The 20,426-nt window shown below is 38.1% G+C and overlaps 1 non-coding gene across 1 annotated transcript; it reads right to left on the bottom strand.

Annotated features, from left to right (window-relative positions):
- Positions 1-15,234: 15,234 nt before the first annotated feature.
- Positions 15,235-15,340, bottom strand: LOC140859552 (small nucleolar RNA R71). The gene has a single exon (XR_012143089.1). It is a non-coding gene; the product is annotated as a small nucleolar RNA R71 (small nucleolar RNA).
- Between the last annotated feature and the right edge of the window lie 5,086 nt (positions 15,341-20,426).

The following is a 20,426-nucleotide window of genomic DNA, read 5'->3' on the forward strand; positions in this document are numbered from 1 at the left end:
GAAGATATTCATACAAGCACTCGACTATGATATGTGGAGTATCATAGTGAACGGTCCTCACACACCCACCAAGATTATAGATGGTGAGGAGTCAACCAAACCCGAAAAAGAATGGGATGAGATTGACAAGAAATTGGCATAATTAAATGCCAAAGCCATGAATGTCCTTTATTGTGCACTAGATGCAAGTGAATTTAATCGCATTTCTACTTGTGCATCTGCTAAAGAAATATGGAATAGGTTAGAAGTAACCCATGAGGGAACAAATCAAGTAAAAGAGTCTAAAATAAACATGCTTGTACATAAATATGAATTATTCAAAATAGAGCATGATGAGTCCATAACTGCTATGTTTACTCGTTTTACTGATATAATCAATGGTTTAAAGTCTTGGCAAATCTTATACTAACAGTGAACTTGTAAGGAAGATTCTCAGGTCACTGCCAAGAACTTGGGAAGCCAAGGTGACTGCCATCCAAGAAGCAAAGGACTTGAACACTCTACCTCTAGAAGAGCTTCTTGGATCCTTGATGACTCATGAACTTAGCATGAAGCAACATCAAGAGGATGAAGTCAAAAAGAAAAGAACCATTGCCCTCAAATCCAAAACTTCGCCTGATTATGAAATGGATGACTCTGAAGATGAAGAACAGGATGAAGAGATGGCACTCATCACCCGGAAATTTAAGAAGTTTCTAAGAAAAAGGAAACAGGGGATGAGAAAGAAATTTACAAAAGGAGATCAAAGCAAAGAAAAGGAGAAAGATCAACCCCTTATATGCTACGAGTGCAAGAAGCCGGGACATGTCAGATCCGAATGTCCACAATTGAAGAAAGGTCCAAAGAAGTTCAAAAAGAAGGCAATGATGGCGACCTGGAGTGCGAGTGATGACTCAAGCTCCGACGAGGAAACCTCAACAGAACAAGCCAACCTGTGCCTGATGGCACACGAAAATGAGGTAACTTCTGAATCCACTAGTGAATTTACTTTTGAAGAATTGCATGAAGCATTCTATGATTCAATTGATGAATTAAAGAAACTAGAGAAGAAAAACAAAGAACTGAAATTGGAAAATCAGTCCTTAATAAAACAAGCTGAAAACCTTTCAATTGAAAAATTCACATTGATTCAAGAAAATCAAAACTTTAAGGATGAAATTAACAAGCTGAAATCTATAGTAGATAAGTTCATCTTAAGTTCAAACAAACTAAATATGATCCTTGATAATCAGAAAGCTATATATGATAAGGCTGGACTTGGCTATAAACCCCTGAAGAAACAAAAATTTCTAAAGGATATTTATGTAAATTATTCAAGTAACAAGTCTACAAGTATTACTTGTTTTAAATGTGGAAGAATATGACATAAATCATACACATGTCTTATTAACAAATATGCAAACACAGAAAATATGGGTTCCAAAAGGAACCATCTTGACTAACCTAAAAGGACCCAAGAAAGCTTGGGTACCTAAGACAGAAACTTGATCTTTGCTTGCAGGTGTGTCTAGCATCCCAAGAAGGAAACAGAAAATGGTATCTTGACAGTGGATGCTCGAGACACATGACTGGTGATGAATCACAATTCATCACGCTTGATGCTAAGGATGGAGGGATGGTCACCTTTGGAGATAATGGCAAAGAAAAGATCATCGGGATAGGTAATATTGGTATCACTCCCTCCAAATACATTGAGAATGTTTTATTAGTTAAAGGTTTAAAGCATAACTTACTTAGCATTAGTCAATTCTGTGATAAAGGGTATAAAGTAGTTTTTGAATCATCTGTTTGCATTGTGACGAGTCCTATTAACGATGGCATTAAATTTATAGGACATAGGCATGGCAATGTTTATATGGTAGATTTAAATGATTTAGCCAAATTAGACATGCAATGCCTAGTATCTTTGAATGCTAAAATTAATGAGACTAGTTGGCTGTGGCATCGTAGACTTGCACATATTAGCATGCACTCTCTTTCAAAATTATTTAAGAAAGATTTAGTTCTTGGTTTGCCAAAACTGAATTTTGAAAAGGATAGAATTTGTGATGCATGCCAATTAGGTAAACAAACTAGAGTATCATTTAAATCCAAAAATACTGTTTCAACTTCTAGACCTTTAGAGCTCTTACATATGGACTTATTTGGACAAACAAGAACCACTAGTCTAGGAGGAAAACGATATGGCTTTGTAATAATAGATGATTACTCTCGTTTTACTTGGGTTTTCTTTTTAGCTCACAAAAATGAAACTTTTCATATTTTCACTAAATTTCATCAAAAAGTCACTAATGAAAAAGGATTTTCAATTCAAAATATTAGAAGTGATCATGGAACTGAATTTGAAAATCATGACTTTGAAAATTTTTGTGATGAAAATGGAATAGGCCATAACTTCTCTGCTCCTAGGACACCCCAACAGAATGGGGTAGTTGAAAGGAAAAACAGAACCTTAGAAGAAATGGCCCGTACCATGTTGTGTGAAAGCAACCTTCCAAGATATTTTTGGGCGGAAGCAATTAACACAGCATGTTACATTTTAAATTGTGCTTCAATTAGACAATTTTTAAAGAAAACCCCCTATGAACTTTGGAAAGGAAGAAAACTAAATATTGCATATTTTTATATTTTTGGTTGCCGATATTTCGTATTAATTAATGGCAAAGAAAAACTTAGTAAATTTGATACAAAATCAGATGAAGCAATCTTTCTAGGTTACTCCTCTACTAGTAAAGCATTTAGAGTTTTCAACAAAAGAACTTTAGTAGTTGAGGAGTCCATACATGTTGTTTTTGATGAATCTAACGATCTTCCTTCAAGGAAGAATGAGGGTGTTGATGATGCAGAGCCACTAATAGAAGGTATGAAGGAGATCACTCTGAAAGACTCAGCAACTCCAGAAGACAAGGATCAAGAAGATAAACAAGATGAGAGAAGTGAAGAAATTCAAGAACAACCTCAAGGTACAAATGACCTACCCAAGAAATGGAGGTATGTTCACAACCACCCTAAGGAGTTAATTATCGGTGATCCTATGCAGGGGTAAAAACACGTTCTTCACTTAGAGATGTACTTAATCATTGTGCTTTTGTATCTCAACTTGAACCTAAAACTTTTGAAGAAGCTGAAAATGATCATAACTGGATTAATGCTATGCAAGAAGAACTTAATCAATTTGAAAGAAATAATGTTTGGACCTTAGTGACAAGACCTAAAGATTATTCAATAATTGGCACAAAATGGGTCTTTAGAAACAAATTAGATGAGCATGGAAATGTAATTAGAAATAAAGCAAGACTGGTTGCTAAGGGATATAATCAAGAAGAAGGAATTGATTTTGATGAAACTTTTGCACCTGTTGCTAGATTAGAAGCTATTAGACTTCTACTTGCATATGCTTGCTTTATGAAATTCAAATTATTTCAAATGGATGTTAAAAGTGTATTTTTAAATGGTTATATCTCTGAAGAAGTATATGTAGAACAACCCCCTGGATTTGAAAATCATATTTTTCCTAATCATGTCTTTAGATTAAATAAAGCTTTATATGGATTAAAACAAGCACCTAGAGCATGGTATGAAAGGCTAAGTAAATTTCTACTAAATAATAGTTTTACAAGAGGTAATGTAGATACAACCCTATTTATTAAAAGAAATCAAAATGATATGCTAATTATATAAATTTATGTTGATGACATAATTTTTGGGTCTACTAATGAATCCCTTTGTCAAGACTTTGCTAAGCTTATGCAGGGAGAGTTGAGATGAGCATGATGGAAGAACTCACCTTCTTCCTCGGACTCCAAATCAAACAATCAAAAGAGGGAATCTCCATCACCCAAAGCAAGTACACCAAGGAACTACCCAAAGCAAGTACACCAAGCATATACACCTATAATGCATTCTTTTGAAATTAGTGATTCACATAAATATTTTTGTTCAAATATTTTGTCATCATCAAAAAGGGGGAGATTGTTGCTCCTAGATTGATTTTGATGATTACAAAGCAGATTGAAGGGTTACAAATAATTTTAAAATGAAAAAGTCCTTATGCTCTTCAAGGGCAAAATCATAATTTCACTAAAATCCTGATTTGATAGTATCATTTGATAAAATAAATGATTTGAAAATTATTGGTGAAAATTTCATTGTTTTTGGACTTATATTTTTGAAGTTATGAAGGTTTGAAGTGTATGAGTCGACTCATGAGTCAACTCATGGCACTGTGAGCTGATTGGCACGCAAAAATTCTCCTTGGCATGCTAGTTTTCTGGCTTGGCACGACCTGTGAGTCGACTCATGAGTCGACCCACAAGGCATGAGTCGACTCATGAGTCGACCCCTGCTGATTTGAGCCAAGAATTTCCAGAAATGCATTCTCTGGTAAATGCAACAGAAGTCGACTCATGAGTCGACTCCTGATGCATGAGTCGACTCATGAGTCGACCCCTGCGACGGAAAATATCTTCAACGGATAGTTTTTTTGCCCATTTTAATTGCCTTTTATGCTTCCTAAAATTGCTCTAACGGTTCTTTATCTGCCTAAATTGTTTTCTCTTGCTTCTAATGCTGTAAAATGCTTAAAATGGTGAAAGAAATTGCAGATTAAATAGAGATCAAACGTGAGATCAAATACAATAGAGAGGATCCGAAATCTGCACGAAAAAGCCTGAGATCAACGAGATAATTTGAAAGAAAAAGAAAAGAGAATCCAAAATCCACACGAGAGATTGTGAAAGAGATTCAAGAGCTTTCAAAGAGAGGATCTTTCAAGCCTATTGTTCAACCTTGATCTAGAGATCTTCCAAAGCTTTAAAGAGATCTTCAATCAACAATCAACCTCTTCTCAAGCATTCGTTCAAGTGTTCATCCACTTTGAGAAAATCCGAAAAGGGTTTCTTCATTTGAGTAAATTTTTATTGTTATATTTGCTCATTTAAAGGAGCTGTTATTGTATTAATCTGTGCGCAAAATTTTTCTAACTCTTTGTGAGTTTTTGTTCTTGTTTTTGGAGGATTTCCAAAACAAGGAAAGGTTGATCCGAACCTGAAATCGGAGTGTTTTGGGTTTACTTGTACCCGAGAAACAAGTGATCTAGCTTGGGATAGCTAGTGTCGGAGTTTTCGATGTTTTGTATTCGGGTTGAATACAAAGTATAGTGGATTGAAATTCCCAAGTAGGATCTTGGGGAGTGGATGTAGGTGCAAGGTTAGCACCGAACTACTATAAATCCTTGTGTTTGTGGTGTGCTTTATCACTTCACTTTATTTCTTTATTATATTCTTGCATTCCTGCTTTAGGTAATTAATATTGAATTAAAGTCTTTGTTTTGTTCTTCATAAGTAATCAGTTGGGCTTAAAATTTTTAGAAACCCAATTCACCCCCCCTCTTGGGTTGCATAGCTGGGCAACAGGCGCCATCTCCCTTGTGCTTATCCAATGTTGGTGCCAACATAGGAGAGAGGGTGGGGGTTCTTATTTGATGTGATCAGATGATATCACTCCATCAATCAAAATTTTTTTAGAATTAATTAAAATTTTTTAATTGATCGAATGATGTGGCACTGCGCCTAGAGTTTTAAAAAAAAAAAGTTTTGTGAAAAACTATCAAAGCTGCCACCCCCTTCCTCTTCTCCATGTCCCATCTGAAGTTCTCCCTCCCCTTTTCACATTCAAGGAGTTGGACGTTCATCTGGCAAAGGTCCAAGGCGTGGTGACGCCTTGAACAGGAAGGCTGTAGGACTTCTTCGATAGGCTGCTGCTCCAACTTCAAGAAGATTTTTGAAGATCTTCCTAATTAGATTTAATTTTGATTTTTGGAGTAGAGATTTCCAAGGAGAAGATGATCCAGATCCTACCTGAGTGGATACTGATAGAGGCCAGGTGATTGTGTGGCTAAATCAGAACCTCAAGATTGCTGCGATCATCTACAGGGTAATTAGATTACCCTTGAGGTATTACTTGTTTCCTCATCCCTTTTAGATTTATTTTAGACTTAATATCAGATATAAAAATTAGATCTAGAGACTTAAATCTAAAATAAATATAGGATAATTTTTTTAAAAATTATTCCACCCCAGATTTGATGAAATCTGGAAGATCCTATAAGGAAAAAGACGGTTTTTCCTTCAACTGGTATCAGAGCTAGGTTGATGGCTTAGTTTCAGATCTAATTTAGATCTAATTTTAATTTATCTGATATTAAAAGATTTAAATATCACATCAGATATAATAGGATCTAAAATTAAAATATTTAAAATTAAATATGAGAAGATCTAACATGCATGAGATGCATGACTAGACTAGGATTAGTTGAATCCATGAATAGTCTTGTAAGTTTATGTTTTAATATGATTAAAATATGAATTAGATCTAATTTATTCTCTATTTTTTTGATGTTATAAATATTATGATCAGATCAAAAAATAAAAAATAAAATTTTAATTATTTCATAAAATTGATCTGTTGCATGTCTAGACTAGTTGTAGAATTGTTCTAATAACTTGTCTAGAATAGTTTTTATTTTAAATAGTTTAATTTAAATTTTATTTTTTAGATATTACATGTGATGTATTAAATCTGAAAGTATGTTAATTAGATCAATTTTTGATACATGAGATGTATGCAAAGCATGTATTAGTTATATCTTAAATTGTATATGTGATATGTAAATTTAGATCTAACTAGTTTTGTAGTTAAATTTATATTTTTGATTAAAGTGTTCCTCATGGCCGTCCGGTCATAAGAACAAAGTAGGGTTTAAAGGCCCTCTCCTTCCATTCAATGGGGTGTTCTTATAACGTGTAGGGGTACTGCGCGTTCATCCTTAATCAGAAATCAAAACTTACTTTTCTGCAAAATCCTAAATCCTGAAACCCTAGAATTTATTTTACATATTTTGCTTATGAACCCAAGACTTAATTAATGAATTAAGCCTATGAAATTAAATTAGGTCTAAAATTGAGAATTTCATATCTAAGTCATTTTCATAAAATTGGGTTTGGGCTTGGGTAGCTCAATTAGGTCTAGCGGTTGATCAAACTGAATCAACAGTTGGTTAGGCGGAATCATGAAAGCTAATAATTGACCAGCCTAATAGGATTAAGTCTGGGTCAAGGTCGAATCATATTTAGATGTGACTCAATCAAGTTAAGACCTAATTTGGTTCAGTGGTTAGAGCCTGGATTGTAGGCTAACCCAATTAGTTCTTGTTGGTGCAGAATTCTGTCGATGTCGGAGAAGCTGGAGTCGTGGGGATCGCAGCCGCCGTCGGGACCTGTCAGGGAAGTCTAAACCGAAGTTGGGGGTGCTCCGGCAAGACCCTCCGATGCTCAAGTCAGTACTCTGCTTCAACAGAAATGGAGCACTCGAATGGAATTTTAGCAGAGTTTCGAGATAGAGTTTAGAGCTTAGAGGAGAACGTATCTGGGGGGTCTCTTTTATAGATGGAGGAGTGTAACCGCTTGACAGCGACGTTCGTAACTGCCTGGTAGTGGACCATTTAGGGCCACATGGAGTTTGTTACAGAGAGTGGAGTGGTGTCCGTTGTCGCGACTTGCCAGAGAGTGGTGGGGCCACGTGAAATCTGTTACAGAGAGTGGAGTGGTGTCCATTGTCATGACTTGCTAGAGAGTGGTGGGGCCACATGGAATCTGTTACAGAGAGTGGGGTAGTGTCCGTTGTTGCGACTTGCGAGAGAGTTCAGGTCAGACGGCTGAAGCTCGGTTGGGACGTCTGGTGGAGCGAAATAGCTCTCTATCTCAGCAATCTGAGAGAAGCTTGGATATTTTCGAGGTTGCTGACGGGCTGTTGTTGGGTGCCTTAGGCGTTGATGCTGTAGACCGAAGTCATCTGCTGTAGAAGCTTGGGCGGGAACTTTCTGTTGGAGAAGTCTGATAGGAGTCCGATTGTTAGAGAAGTCCGTCTGAAATTTGTCTGATGTAGAAGCTCATTTGAAGACTGTCTGCTGGGGAGGTCTAGTTTCATGAGGAATCTAGCAGAAGGTCGATCGATAGTGAAGTTCGGAAGGCATTGTGGAAGTTCATCTACTGGAGGAGTCTTGAGGACACTGTGGAGGGTTGATTGCTGGAGGAGTCTGGAATTCAATTCTATTATAGAAGTTCGAACGGAGTCCGATTCTTGTAGGAGTCCGAAAGGAGGCCGCTTACTGTAGAAGCTCGGACGAAGATCGGTTGCCGTGGAAGCTCGGATGGAGACTTCTTATTGTAGAAGCTCGGATGAAGTCCGTTCGTAATAGAAGTTCGGAGTAGAGATCCGACTGGTGGAGCCCGTCCATTGTAGAAGTTCATCTGGGATCCATCTGCTGTAGAAGTTCGGACGAAGTTCGGCTCTTGTAGGAGCTCGAACGAAGATCGATTGCTGTGGAAGCTCGGATTGAGACTTCTTATTGTAGAAGCTCGGATGAAGTCCGCTCGTAATAGAAGTTCAGAGTAGAGATCCAGCTGGTGGAGCTCGTCTGTTGTAGAAGTTCATTTGGGATCCATCAGCTGTAGAAGTTCGGACAGAGTCTGACTCTTGTAGGAGCTCGGATGAAATTCGGAAGGCGATCGACCACCGTAGAAACTTGGATGGAGTCTGGTTACTGTAGAAGTCCTGCTACTGGAGAAGCTCGGTCATTGACGAAGTTCGAAAGAAGTTTGGAGTAAAGTCGATCGTGGCTGGAAGAAGTCTGGAAGAGATTCGGAGAGTAGTCAATCACTGTAGAAAATTGGCTGATAGTGAAGCCCAGAGAGCATTTGGAGCAGTCCGGTAGATGAATGAAGGAGCTCATTATTGGAAAAGTTCGGATGGCATGATTGAAGTTCGTTCGTTGGAGGAATCTGGAGGACACTATGGAAGGTCGACTGCTGGGAGAGTTCGGATGGTAGTATGGAAGCTCGGACAGCTGGGGGAGTTCAGAAAGACATCGCACAAGGTTGGAAGCCGAAAGAGCCTTAGGAGGGTCGGCCTCTTATGAACTTTGGCTGGGGTTATTTTATACCCAACACCAGTCCCCCTACTTTCGAGTTCGGATTCCAAATGAAGAAAGTACAGAAAAATTTTCACAGCCGAAGTTGCCTCCCTCTATTTTCGTACTCGATTGTTTTCAGATATTTTGGCATTTGGTGCGCTGGTGCTGGAGTCTTTTCAAATCGAGCTCATCCAAAAAGATTTTTTCAGAATTTCTGCTGGAGTGTTGCTCTAAATACGGTGCAATAATGATTCTGTCAGTTGTCAGCCACCTTTATCCGCCTGTCATGATGAGTGGGATATGCGACGGTTGTAGATCGGCCAGAGGAGATCTGCAATCATTATTGCGTCGGACCCCGTTGCCTATTTAAACCTGCCCCCCTCCTTTAGAGGTTTCACTTTGCCTGAGAATTCTGTTGGTGCTCTTCTTCTTCCCCGAGAACTTCGTCTTCTTCCAACATGTCCCTCTCAATTTTAGACACTCTTCGGGTCGACCCCCATCACCCTTGCTACCTTCCTGCATCTTTCGGCCCACTTAGGTTAGTTCTGGAACCCCTCTCTTTCTTGTTCTTCTTCCATTTTTTATCCTTTGCATTGCGCCCGTTCGGTTTCTCCGCGAGCACCTTGTTTCTTATTTTTTCTATTTTTTTTAGAATTTTTTAGGGTTTTCTCTTGATTCAAAATGTCCTCCAACACTTCCTCCTATAGCAATTCTAGGAGTTCGTCCGTTCCAGCCCCCCAAAATCTTAGTTCCGTAGATGAACCTCATCCGGTCTTTGTATCAGACACCATTCCAAGCACTCTGACTTCGGGCAAACTCTCGCTGATCAGGATTCAGTACGGGGTTCCTTCGGAGTATGAGTTTGAGCTTCTCGAGCCAACTGATCGGGCTAGCGCCCCTCCTCCTGGCCGCTTCTGCTTATATCAGGAAGCTTTCCGCACTGGGCTTTGACTTCCACTTCTCCTTTTTGTCATCGCTCTTTTTCATTTTTTGAATATTTCTCTAGTTTATGTAGCGTCGAACTCCTTTAGATTTCTAATAGGATTTCTTTTCCTCTGTCGCTTAGCCAAAGTCCGGGCAATCCTTTTCTTGTTTAGGAATTTCTATACCTTCAAGCATCACCCTTCAGCCAAAGACTAGTGGTACTTCTCCCTCCAGTTCGGTAGAAAGGGGTTGCTGAAAGGTGCCCCTTCTTTTATCCACAACTGGAAGGAGAGGTACTTCTATGTCCGATTCCCGACCTTAGAGCTGGGGTTGCCCCTCTGGAGCTCCCTGAGGGATTCCATCCCCGGGCTTCTAGCCTGGGAAGGGACGACCTTGAAGCCTCCAACAAACTCGAGGCTTATCTAACTCCTCTCCTCTCTGACCTTCTGAAGGAGCAACTTTTATTTAACGTCGGCATAAGCCCTCTCAACCCTGTCGGTATATTTTTTTTTGTCATTCGCTGCTTTTCCCTTCTTCTTGTATTTTTTCTAAGCTGTTCTGATCTTCCTTCATTGCAGATATGGACGCAGACGCAGCTCGAATGCTAGCCAAGGGTCTCAAGACCCACAAAAGGAAAGGCGCCGCATCCTCGAGGGTGGCGAAGAGGGCAAGGATAGAAGAGACGAGCTCGGCCGTGCCTGCCCAGGCGGCCATTACCGTCGACGCCCCCTTCGACGTTGAGCCTGCAGTCCCCCGAGCCTCTCTAAGAAGCCCCCCGAGGAGGTGAATATCTTTTCAGTGAATTTCTGACATATCAAAAGAAAATGAGATTATCTCCCAATGGACCCCTCCAGAGATACCACAGCATAATGGCATCTCAAAAAGGAGGAATCGAATCTTGTTGGACATGGTTCGATTCATGATGGGGTTTGCAACTCTGTGGATCTTCTTTTGGTGATATGCACTTGAAACAGCTTGTCTTGTGCTCAAGAATATTTCGAGCAAGTCAGTTAGTAAGACACCATATGAGATATGGTTAGAATGTAGGCTGAACTTCTCTTACTTTAGGGTCTGGAGGTGTCCAGCTTATGTTAAATGATTGCAAATTGATAAGCTCAGTCCTAAGTCTGATAAGTATAGTTTCGTAGGGTACCCTAAGAAAATGAAGAGATATTACTTTTACCTACCTGTTGAATAAAAGAGATTTGTCAGCAGTAAGGCATATTTTTTGAAAAAAAAATTCCTTAGTGAATGAATAAGTGCCTCTAAAATCGAGCTTGACAAAGTTCGACAGATAGAAGAACTGACATCAATGATTGAATCTGAACCAAATTTGATGAGATCAAACCTGGAGCCCAATGAACAAATATCCTTAAGGCGATCCGATAGAGTACCGCATCAATCAGACAGATACTTAGGTTTCTTGGTCTGGACCGAGGATCCTGTCAAACTCGATGAGAACGATGAGGATCTGATCACCTACATGGATGCAATACAGAGATCCAACTCTGATAAATGACTTGAAGTCATGAGATCCGAAATGGAGTCCATGAAGGTCAATGATGTATGGATATTAGTTGACCCACCTGAAAGGATAAAGTCCATAGGGTGTAAGTAGATCTTCAAGAGGAAGAGGGGCACAGATGGGAAGGTGGAGATCTATAAAGCCCGTTTGGTTGCTAAGGGTTATGTCAGTGTTATGGTATTGAGTATGATAAGATATTTTCTCCTGTGATAATGCTCAAATTCATTGGGATCATGCTTGCGATAGCAGCATATCTGGACTATGAAGTCTAGCAAATGAATGTGAAACAGCTTTCCTAAAAGAAAAGCTGAATGAAGAGGTATATATGATACAACCTGAAGGGTTCATATCCACAGATGAGTTCAAGGTATGAAAGCTTTAGAGATCCATTTATGGATTGAAACAAGCATGTCGGAGTTGGAACATACATTTTGATAAGGTGATCAGCATGTATGGCTTCGTTAGGAATGGAGAGAAACTCTGCATATATAAGTGGACAAATGATTCGATAATTATATTTCTTATGTTGTATGTAGATGACATTCTCTTAATTGAAAATGATGTTTCTGCATTATAAAGAATAAAAGTGTGATTGTTGTCATAATTCTCCATGAAGGATCTAGAAAAAGCAGCCCACATCCTAGGGATAAAGATCTATAGGGATAAATCTAAGAGGCTGCTCAGGCTCTCCCAATTCACGTACATAGGTACTATGCTGAAACTGTTCAGCATGAAGAATTTCAAGAAAGACTATCTTCCGATGGGTCAAAAATTTCTCTTTTGAAAGGAGATTATCCGACAACTCCTCAAGAGAGAGAGCGTATGAGTAGAGTTTCATATGCTTCGACAGTGGGTTCTATTATGTATGCCATGATATGTATGAGACCGATGTGGTATACTCATTAGGGATAGTGAGTACATACTAGTCTGATCCAAGAGAAAATCACTGGAAGGTCATAAAGACCATTTTTAAGTATTTAAGAAATACTAAGGACCAGTGGCTTGTGTATGGTGAAACTGATTTGAAACTTGTGGGGTTCACCGACTTCAGCTTTCAATCAGACCATGACGATAGTAAGAGTGTGTCGAATTATATTTTTATCCTAAAAGGTGGAGCAATCTATTGAAAAAGTTCAAAGTAAAATACTGTGGCAGACTCTGTTTGCGAAGCAGAGTATATCGCGGCATCCGATGCTGTGAAGGAAGCTGTATGGTTGCGAAAGTTCATCGACGAGCTCAGAGTGGCACCCTTTGTTGATATTTTTGTCTTGTTATACTACGACAATACTGGAGCCATTACTCAAGCCAAGGAGTCGAGATCCCATCAGTGCACCAAACATATTCTGCACCGTTATCATCTTATCCGAGAGATCATTGATAAACACTTAATTTAAGTCATTTAAAGCAAAAAATTATATTTAATTTATTTTATTTATTAAAAATTTGATGCTTTTTTTATGTTTTACAGGAAAGATGATCGTCGATACAAAGAGTCTGATTCGTAGATAAAAAAGACTCAAGTTTGAAGAAAATTAGACTTAAAATAAAATTTAAATAAAAGAAGGATGCATACGGTATTATAGAAAATGAAGATACTATACAAGGAATCCAAAAAGGATATAGACATCATTTTAAAGAAACAAAAGTTTCAGCGTGGACGAGCGGCAGCGTGGGCATGAGGCAGCGGGCGCGAGGCAGCGCGGGTTCGTGGGAACAGACGGGCGATGGATTGAAAATTAAAGGAAAAAAATATATATTTGGAAATACTTCAAGAGGAAGAATTTGTATTTTCTTTATCTGCTTGTGATCTTTCCATCTCATCTATCCATCTTTTAGTCATTAGTATTTTCTTTAGTCCCACATCGAAAAATCATGTAAAATTTCTCCCTCCTAACACCTATAAAAAGGCTTTTGTACTCCCATTAGAGGGGGAGCCTAGAAATTCTTCTAGAGCCTTGTATAGAGGAAGAGAAAGAGACTACTCCATGAGCAGCTAGGCTAGCAGTCTTGGGAGTGGAGAAAAAATTTTGTAACGACATAGAGTGTGTTTATTGTTCTAAACTTTCTTATATTTCTTTATATGCAATAAAGATTATGCTTTTTATTTAAATCATCATGAGTTCTTTATTTGCTCTCTTTCATATACTTTTATTTATGCTTTCCTGTTAGATTAATATTAGGAATAACTTTTACTTTCCGAAGATACACCGTGATCTACGGGTACGGAGCATGCCGAGAAAAGAAGAGTTGTTTACCTAGTACTTTCCAGAGATGTGCCATAATCTACGGGTACGGGACGTGTCGAGGAAAGATAGGTATTTTTTCTAAGATTAATCGCATCTATTTAAATATAAAAAAAGAGATACAACTCTACTAGTGCAAAATTAATTTAAAACTCTCGAGCTCTTTATTTTCTAATTTCATCAATTTTAAGATAATTTATTTTCTAAATCAAAACAATGTTTCTTTCTTTTGTTTTGTAATCTCAACTTAGCCCAAGATCCCTGAGGATACGATCTCGACTCATCCTACCTACGTAGTGAGTAGAGTTATTTTTGGTGCTATTAACAACTACGCATCAAATTTTGGCACCGTTGCTGGGGACCTTGTCACGGTTGAATTAAAAAAAAAAGTCACTGACATTTCATAACACTTAACTAAAATAACGTAACCTCAAATATAAAAATTTCTAACTTGATTGGACACCTTGTTTCTTTTCATTGCATCTCCATAATTAACTTTAAGGGTGCAACCCATTAACTAAGATAAGGTGGGGATTTGATCACCCTTCTTTGGCCCACAAATCACTCCCTTGCATTTGCATAACCTAGACCTTAATCTAAAATTAATTAGACATTGACGCCTAAGGATTTCGAGCTCATTAGGATAAGTGACCCTGAGAGTTGAACTAGGTTAGACTTGGTCAGCTAACTGGTGTCTAGGCAAGTGGTTTGCAGGACGACTGGGCCCGAAGGAAGATGGTTTTTAATTGGTTCCATTCGCTGACCTGGCCAATTTAATTGGTATCTAAGGAAAGTAACGGGGGGACTCCCATCGACCTTACACTTATCTGGCCAGTTGGTTGGTCAAGCTCCGACTTGGAGGGCTTGAAGGCTAACTATAGTTAGGAGCTGTCTAGAACTAGGGTAACTTTAGGATAGAGAGTCCACTGCGTGCTAACTTGATTGTAATTAAAATCTAACCACAACTAATTCTTCTATTAATTTTAGGACTTCTTTGGATCTCTTCTTTAGAACTCTTTTCTCTCTTCTCTTCTCCTCTTAATAAAAAAAAAAATCCTTAACAGACTAGGATAGTTCTACATAAACCTTTTAGTTGCAGGTTAGGTCGACGATCACCAAAACCTGACTTGCAACCATTAGACGAAGAATTAGAAAAGACTTTTAGGACTATCCGAGTTAGAAACATGGCTGCACCTGGTGAGGCTAATCCTCCACGCTCATTGAGAGAATATTTCACTCCATCCTCGTATACCTACTCTCCATGCATTCAAGCACCTCCAATAGAAGCTACCCAATATGAGATTAAGTCTAGCATTATTCAAATGTTGCCATCATTCTATGGACTTAGTAACGAAGACCCATACAAACACTTGGATGAATTTTTTGAAATTTGTTCCACAATAAAAATCCAAAACTTTTCCGATGATGCCCTTAGGTTGAAACTATTCTCTTTCTCACTTGAGGACAAAGCCAAGCATTGGTTAAACTCCTTAGACTCTATAACCATTTCAACTTGGGAACATCTTCAGAGAGAATTTCTCAAGAAATACTTTCCAATTGGAAAAACAAATCAAATAAGAAAAGCTATCACTAGTTTTTCCCAATTGGAGGGTGAACTTTTTCATGAGACATGGAAAAGGTTAAGGGACCTCATTCGTAAATGTCCACACCATGCTGTCTTTAAATGGCAACTTTGTCAGTGTTTTTATGATGGTCTATCGAAGAAACACCGATAAATGGTTGATGCATCATGTGGTGGGACATTCATGTTAAAGAGTGAGGATGAAGCCTGGCAGCTCTTTGAAATACTTAGTGAAAATTTTCTACATCATATGTCTGCCACCTCTAGAGAACAACCCATGTTTCAACAAAAAAGAAGTAGAATTTATCAGATTGGAAACGTCATGGATATCCACAGTAAGGTAGATGAACTGTCCCAAAAATTAGACCGTCTTCTAAATATTGGACAATCCCTGATTCCACCTAACCCAATCCAAGAAGTTTGTGCATTGTGTGCAAGTCTGAACCATTTTATTAGTGAATGCCCAGCCGCACCTCAATTTTCTGAGTTTGTGCATGAGCAGGTTCAGCAAGCTCAAGTCCAATAAGCTCGCAGACCAGGAAACAATCCATATTCGAACACTTATAACACCGACTGGAGAAACCATCCAAATTTTTCCTGAAGACTACAACCAGTGGTTGGCCGTGCTGCACCTCGACCTCAATATCAGGATCCAACATATAGGCATGGACCATACCATCAATTTCAAAATGCTCCTCAACCATCTACTACTGGTCACAGCTCAGCTTTTGAGAAAAAAGTTTTGAAAGCACTAGAATGATTAGAAGTCAACACTCAGACCCTTAACTCCCACACACAATCCATTGCTAAGCTAGAGACCCAAATAGGTCAACTAGCGACTACATTCAGTAGGAGAGAAGGAGAAAAATTACCTAGCCAACCCGAGAGCAACCCAAGAGGATAATTTATGATTGAGAGCTCTAATACCCCAGAAGCTTTTTCTGAACACGCCAAATCAATCATGACTTTGAGAAGTGGGAAGGTCATTGAACACACTAGTAAAACTAATGAGACCGACCCTAAACCTCTAACCGAAGCCAAATCACCCAAGAATAAGGAGGACCTTAAAATAGAGAATGAACCAACTACACCGGAATCATCTTACTTGCCTAAAGCTCCATTTTCGAATGCCCTGAAAGCCCCTATTCCTACAGATAAGAAGGGAGGAAGACTTGACGAGATGTTGGAATTGTTTAAGCAAGTCCAAATTAATCTTCCCCTTCTAGACGCAATCAAATAGGTCCCTGCTTATGCCAAATTTTTGAAGGATTTATGCACCCAAAAATGTAAATCTAGATCACAAATCCCAAAGAAAGTATGCATCACTGAACAGGCTAGTTCTGTCTTCCAGCATACCACTCCTCCAAAGCTTAAGGACCTAGGAGCCCCCATCATTTCCTGTGTTATAGGAGATTATCACATTGAAAAAGCTCTTCTGGACTTAGGGGCAAGTGTAAATCTTTTACCTAGTTTGGTGTATGAATTTTTTGGATTCGAAGAACTGAAACCCACATCAGTCACACTGCAATTAGCCGACAGATCAATTAAGGAACCACGTGGAATGCTTGAGGATATCTTGGTCAAGGTAGACGAGTTTTACTTTTCAGTTGATTTTTTGGTTCTCGATATGGAACTAAGTGGCAACCCAAGATAAATTTCCATTATCTTAGGATGACCCTTCCTAGCTACGGTAAATGCATGCATTAATTATAGGACAGGAGTCATGGACATATCGTTTGAAAATAAGAAACTGAGACTGAATGTGTTTGGTGCTTCCCAAGGACCATCAATGGATAGTTACTTCGAAGTAGATACACTAGAAGACATTATAGAAGATGCAACACCCACAATTTTAGCACCAGACCCCTTAGATACTTGCTTGGCTTACTTTGGAGTGTATGACTTTGAGGGATATATGAAAGAAGTTAACACCTTGTTGGATACACCACACGATAAAACCACTCCTCCATGGACAATCAAGTATGAGCCATTGCCCACATTAGTCAGTACACCAATAGTCCCATCTTTAGAATCACCACCTACGTTAGAATTGAAACCCCTTCCTACTACACTCAAGTATGTATTTCTAGGACCCAATGACACTCTCCCGACAATCATTGCATCAGTCTTGACCCCTAATCAGGAAACACAATTGGTTGGTATTCTAAAGGAACACAAAGAGGCTATCAGTTGGTCTATTGCCGATTTAAAAGGAATTGACCCCTCCATTTGCATGCATCATATTCATTTTGAGACAAATGCCAAACCCCATCGAGATATGCAGAGACGATTGAACCCAAACATGCGTGAAGTAGTAAAGAAAGAGATGGTAAAGTGGTTAGATGCTAGAATCATCTACCCCATATCCGATAGTAAATGGGTCAGTCCCACTCAAGTAGTACCTAAGAAATCACATATTACTATGGTTGAGAACGAAGAAGGTGAACTGCTTCCCACTCGCATATCATCTGGATGGCGAGTATGTATAGATTATAGAAAACTAAATGCCGTTACTAGGAAGGACCATTTTCCATTGTCCTTCATTGACCAAATCTTAGAACGATTAGCAGGACAAAGTTTCTTCTATTTTTTTGATGGTTATTCAAGGTACAATCAAGTACCTGTATTTTTGGATGACCAAGAAAAGACTACCTTTATCTGCCCCTACGGCACCTTCACTTTTCGGTGTATGCCATTCAGGCTCTGCAATGTACCCGCTATATTTCAACGGTGCATACTGGTCATTTTCTTGGATATGGTGGACAAATATCTTGAAGTTTTTATGGATGATTTTTCTGTGTTTGGAACCACCTTTGAGGATTGTCTCCATAATCTTTCCAAAGTTCTTAAATGGTGTATGGAGATAAATCTTGTCCTAAGTTGGGAAAAGAGCCATTTTATGGCGTGAAAAGGAACTGTATTAGGACATATTATTTCTGAAAGAAGGATCGACACTCATGTTAAGATTCGAGCAGGAATAGGATAGACACTCTTTTAGTGTCTGGCTGAAGATGTTAAACTTAGCACTTTTTTGGAGGCAACCCAAATTTCTTTTATTTTATTTTAACTGATCTTCATTTTTTTTTAAGAATAAAAGACCGCTCTGTATGGAGGAGTCTGTCAATAAACTTGACGTCTGGCTGAAGACGTAAAACTTAGCACTTGTTGGGAGGCAACCCAATGATTTCATAATTTTTTTTTTACTTTACTGTAGCTGCAGGAATTTAGAACAAAAACCTAGTAATCAATGAAGCTATCTTCAACTTTCGAAGCAAAATTATCCCAGGTGCACTCTCTCCTTTTATTTTCTTTGCTTTCCTAGTCCATTGAGGACAATGTAGATTAAGTTGGGAGAGAAGAAAATTAATCAAATCCTCGAGTATGGTCAAAAATAATTAGTTTTGTGTATCCGAATTTTATTTTGATTAAGAGTCAATTAGGCATCCTAATAAATGAATGATTAACGGTCAAGATAATTTTAAAGATACTGAGGAATAAATTATTAAGAAAATCCAATGAATGGTAGGGTTTAGACTAAACCAAATTATAGGAGTGATTCTACAACCCTCTTCTTACTGATCTCAATAAAGAATCTGCTTCATGAGAGATTGGGTGGAAAGATCGAGGTATGCAAAAATTCTCTTTAAAATTTATTTAAAAAAAAAATATTGGTTTCCTACTGAGTAACCAGACCCCTTTGCCTAAGTAAGTATTGTGGCGTAAAAAGGTAGGCAATGTTAAAAAAAAAATAGTGGATAATAAGGGGATTAAATTGCAAGAAGATAATAAACCTCTCTCCATTAAGTTAGAGGATTTAAAGAGTAAAGTGGGGAGTTGGTGAAAGAAAAGCTCTTGAAATTTCTTTAGTTCATACTCAATCACTAATTAGGTCAAATTGATAATCCAATGAAGTATCTCTTTAATGGTCTGACCAGATATCATCTACCTTTTGGGATGCCTAACCTAACTTTGTATTCAAGATAGAGTCGGTACACAATGCTGATATATCTATCTTACTCGAGGACGAGCAAAATTCAAGTTGGGGGGTGTGATAAATACTTAATTTAAGTCATTTAAAGCAAAAAATTATATTTAATTTATTTTATTTATTAAAAATTTGATATTTTTTTATGTTTTACAGGAAAGGTAATCGTCGATACAAAGAGTCTGATTCGTAGATCAAAAAGACTCAAGTTTGAAGAAAATTGGACTTAAAATAAAATTTAAATAAAAGAAGGATGCATACGGTATTATAGAAAATGAAGATACTATGGAAGGAACCTAAAAAGGATATAGACATCATTTTAAAGAAACAAAAGTTTCGGCACGGACGAGCGGCAGCGTGGGCGCGAGGCAGTGTGGGTTCGTGGGAACAGACGGGCGATGGATTGAAAATTAAAGGAAAAAAATATATATTTGGAAATACTTCAAGAGGAAGAATTTGTATTTTCTTTATCTGCTTGTGATCCTTCCATCTTATCCATCCATCTTTTAGTCATTAGTATTTTCTTTAGTCCCACATCGAAAAACCATGTAAAACTCCTCCCTCCTAACACCTATAAAAAGATTTTTGTACTCCCATTGGAGGGGGAGCCCAAAAATTCTTCTAGAGCCTTGCATAGAGGAAGAGAAAGGGACTACTCCATGAGCAGCTAGGCTAGCAGTCTCGAGAGTGGAGAAGAAATTTTGTAACGACATAAAGTGGATTTATTGTTCTAAACTTTCTTGTATTTCTTTATATGCAATAAAGATTATGCTTTTTATTTAAATCGTCATGAGTTTTTTATTTGCTCTCTTTCATATACTTTTATTTATGCTTTTCTGTTAGATTAATATTAGGAACAACTTTTATTTTTCAAAAATGCACCGTGATCTACGGGTATGGGGCATGCCGAGGAAAGAAGAGTTGTTTACCTAGTACTTTTAGGAGATGCATCGTAATCTACAGGTACGGGGCATACCAAGGAAAGATAAGTATTTTTCTTAAGATTAATCGCATCTATTTAAATATAAAAAAAGAGATACAACTCTACTAGTGCAAAATTAATTCAAAACTCCCGAGCTCTTTATTTTCTAATTACCTCAATTTTAAGATAATTTATTTTATAAATCAAAATAACGCTTCTTTCTTTTATTTTGTAATCTCAACTTAGCCCAAGGTCCCTGAGGATATGATCTCGA

This window comes from Elaeis guineensis, chromosome 7 (assembly GCF_000442705.2).
Source record: "Elaeis guineensis isolate ETL-2024a chromosome 7, EG11, whole genome shotgun sequence".
NCBI lineage: Eukaryota > Viridiplantae > Streptophyta > Magnoliopsida > Arecales > Arecaceae > Elaeis > Elaeis guineensis.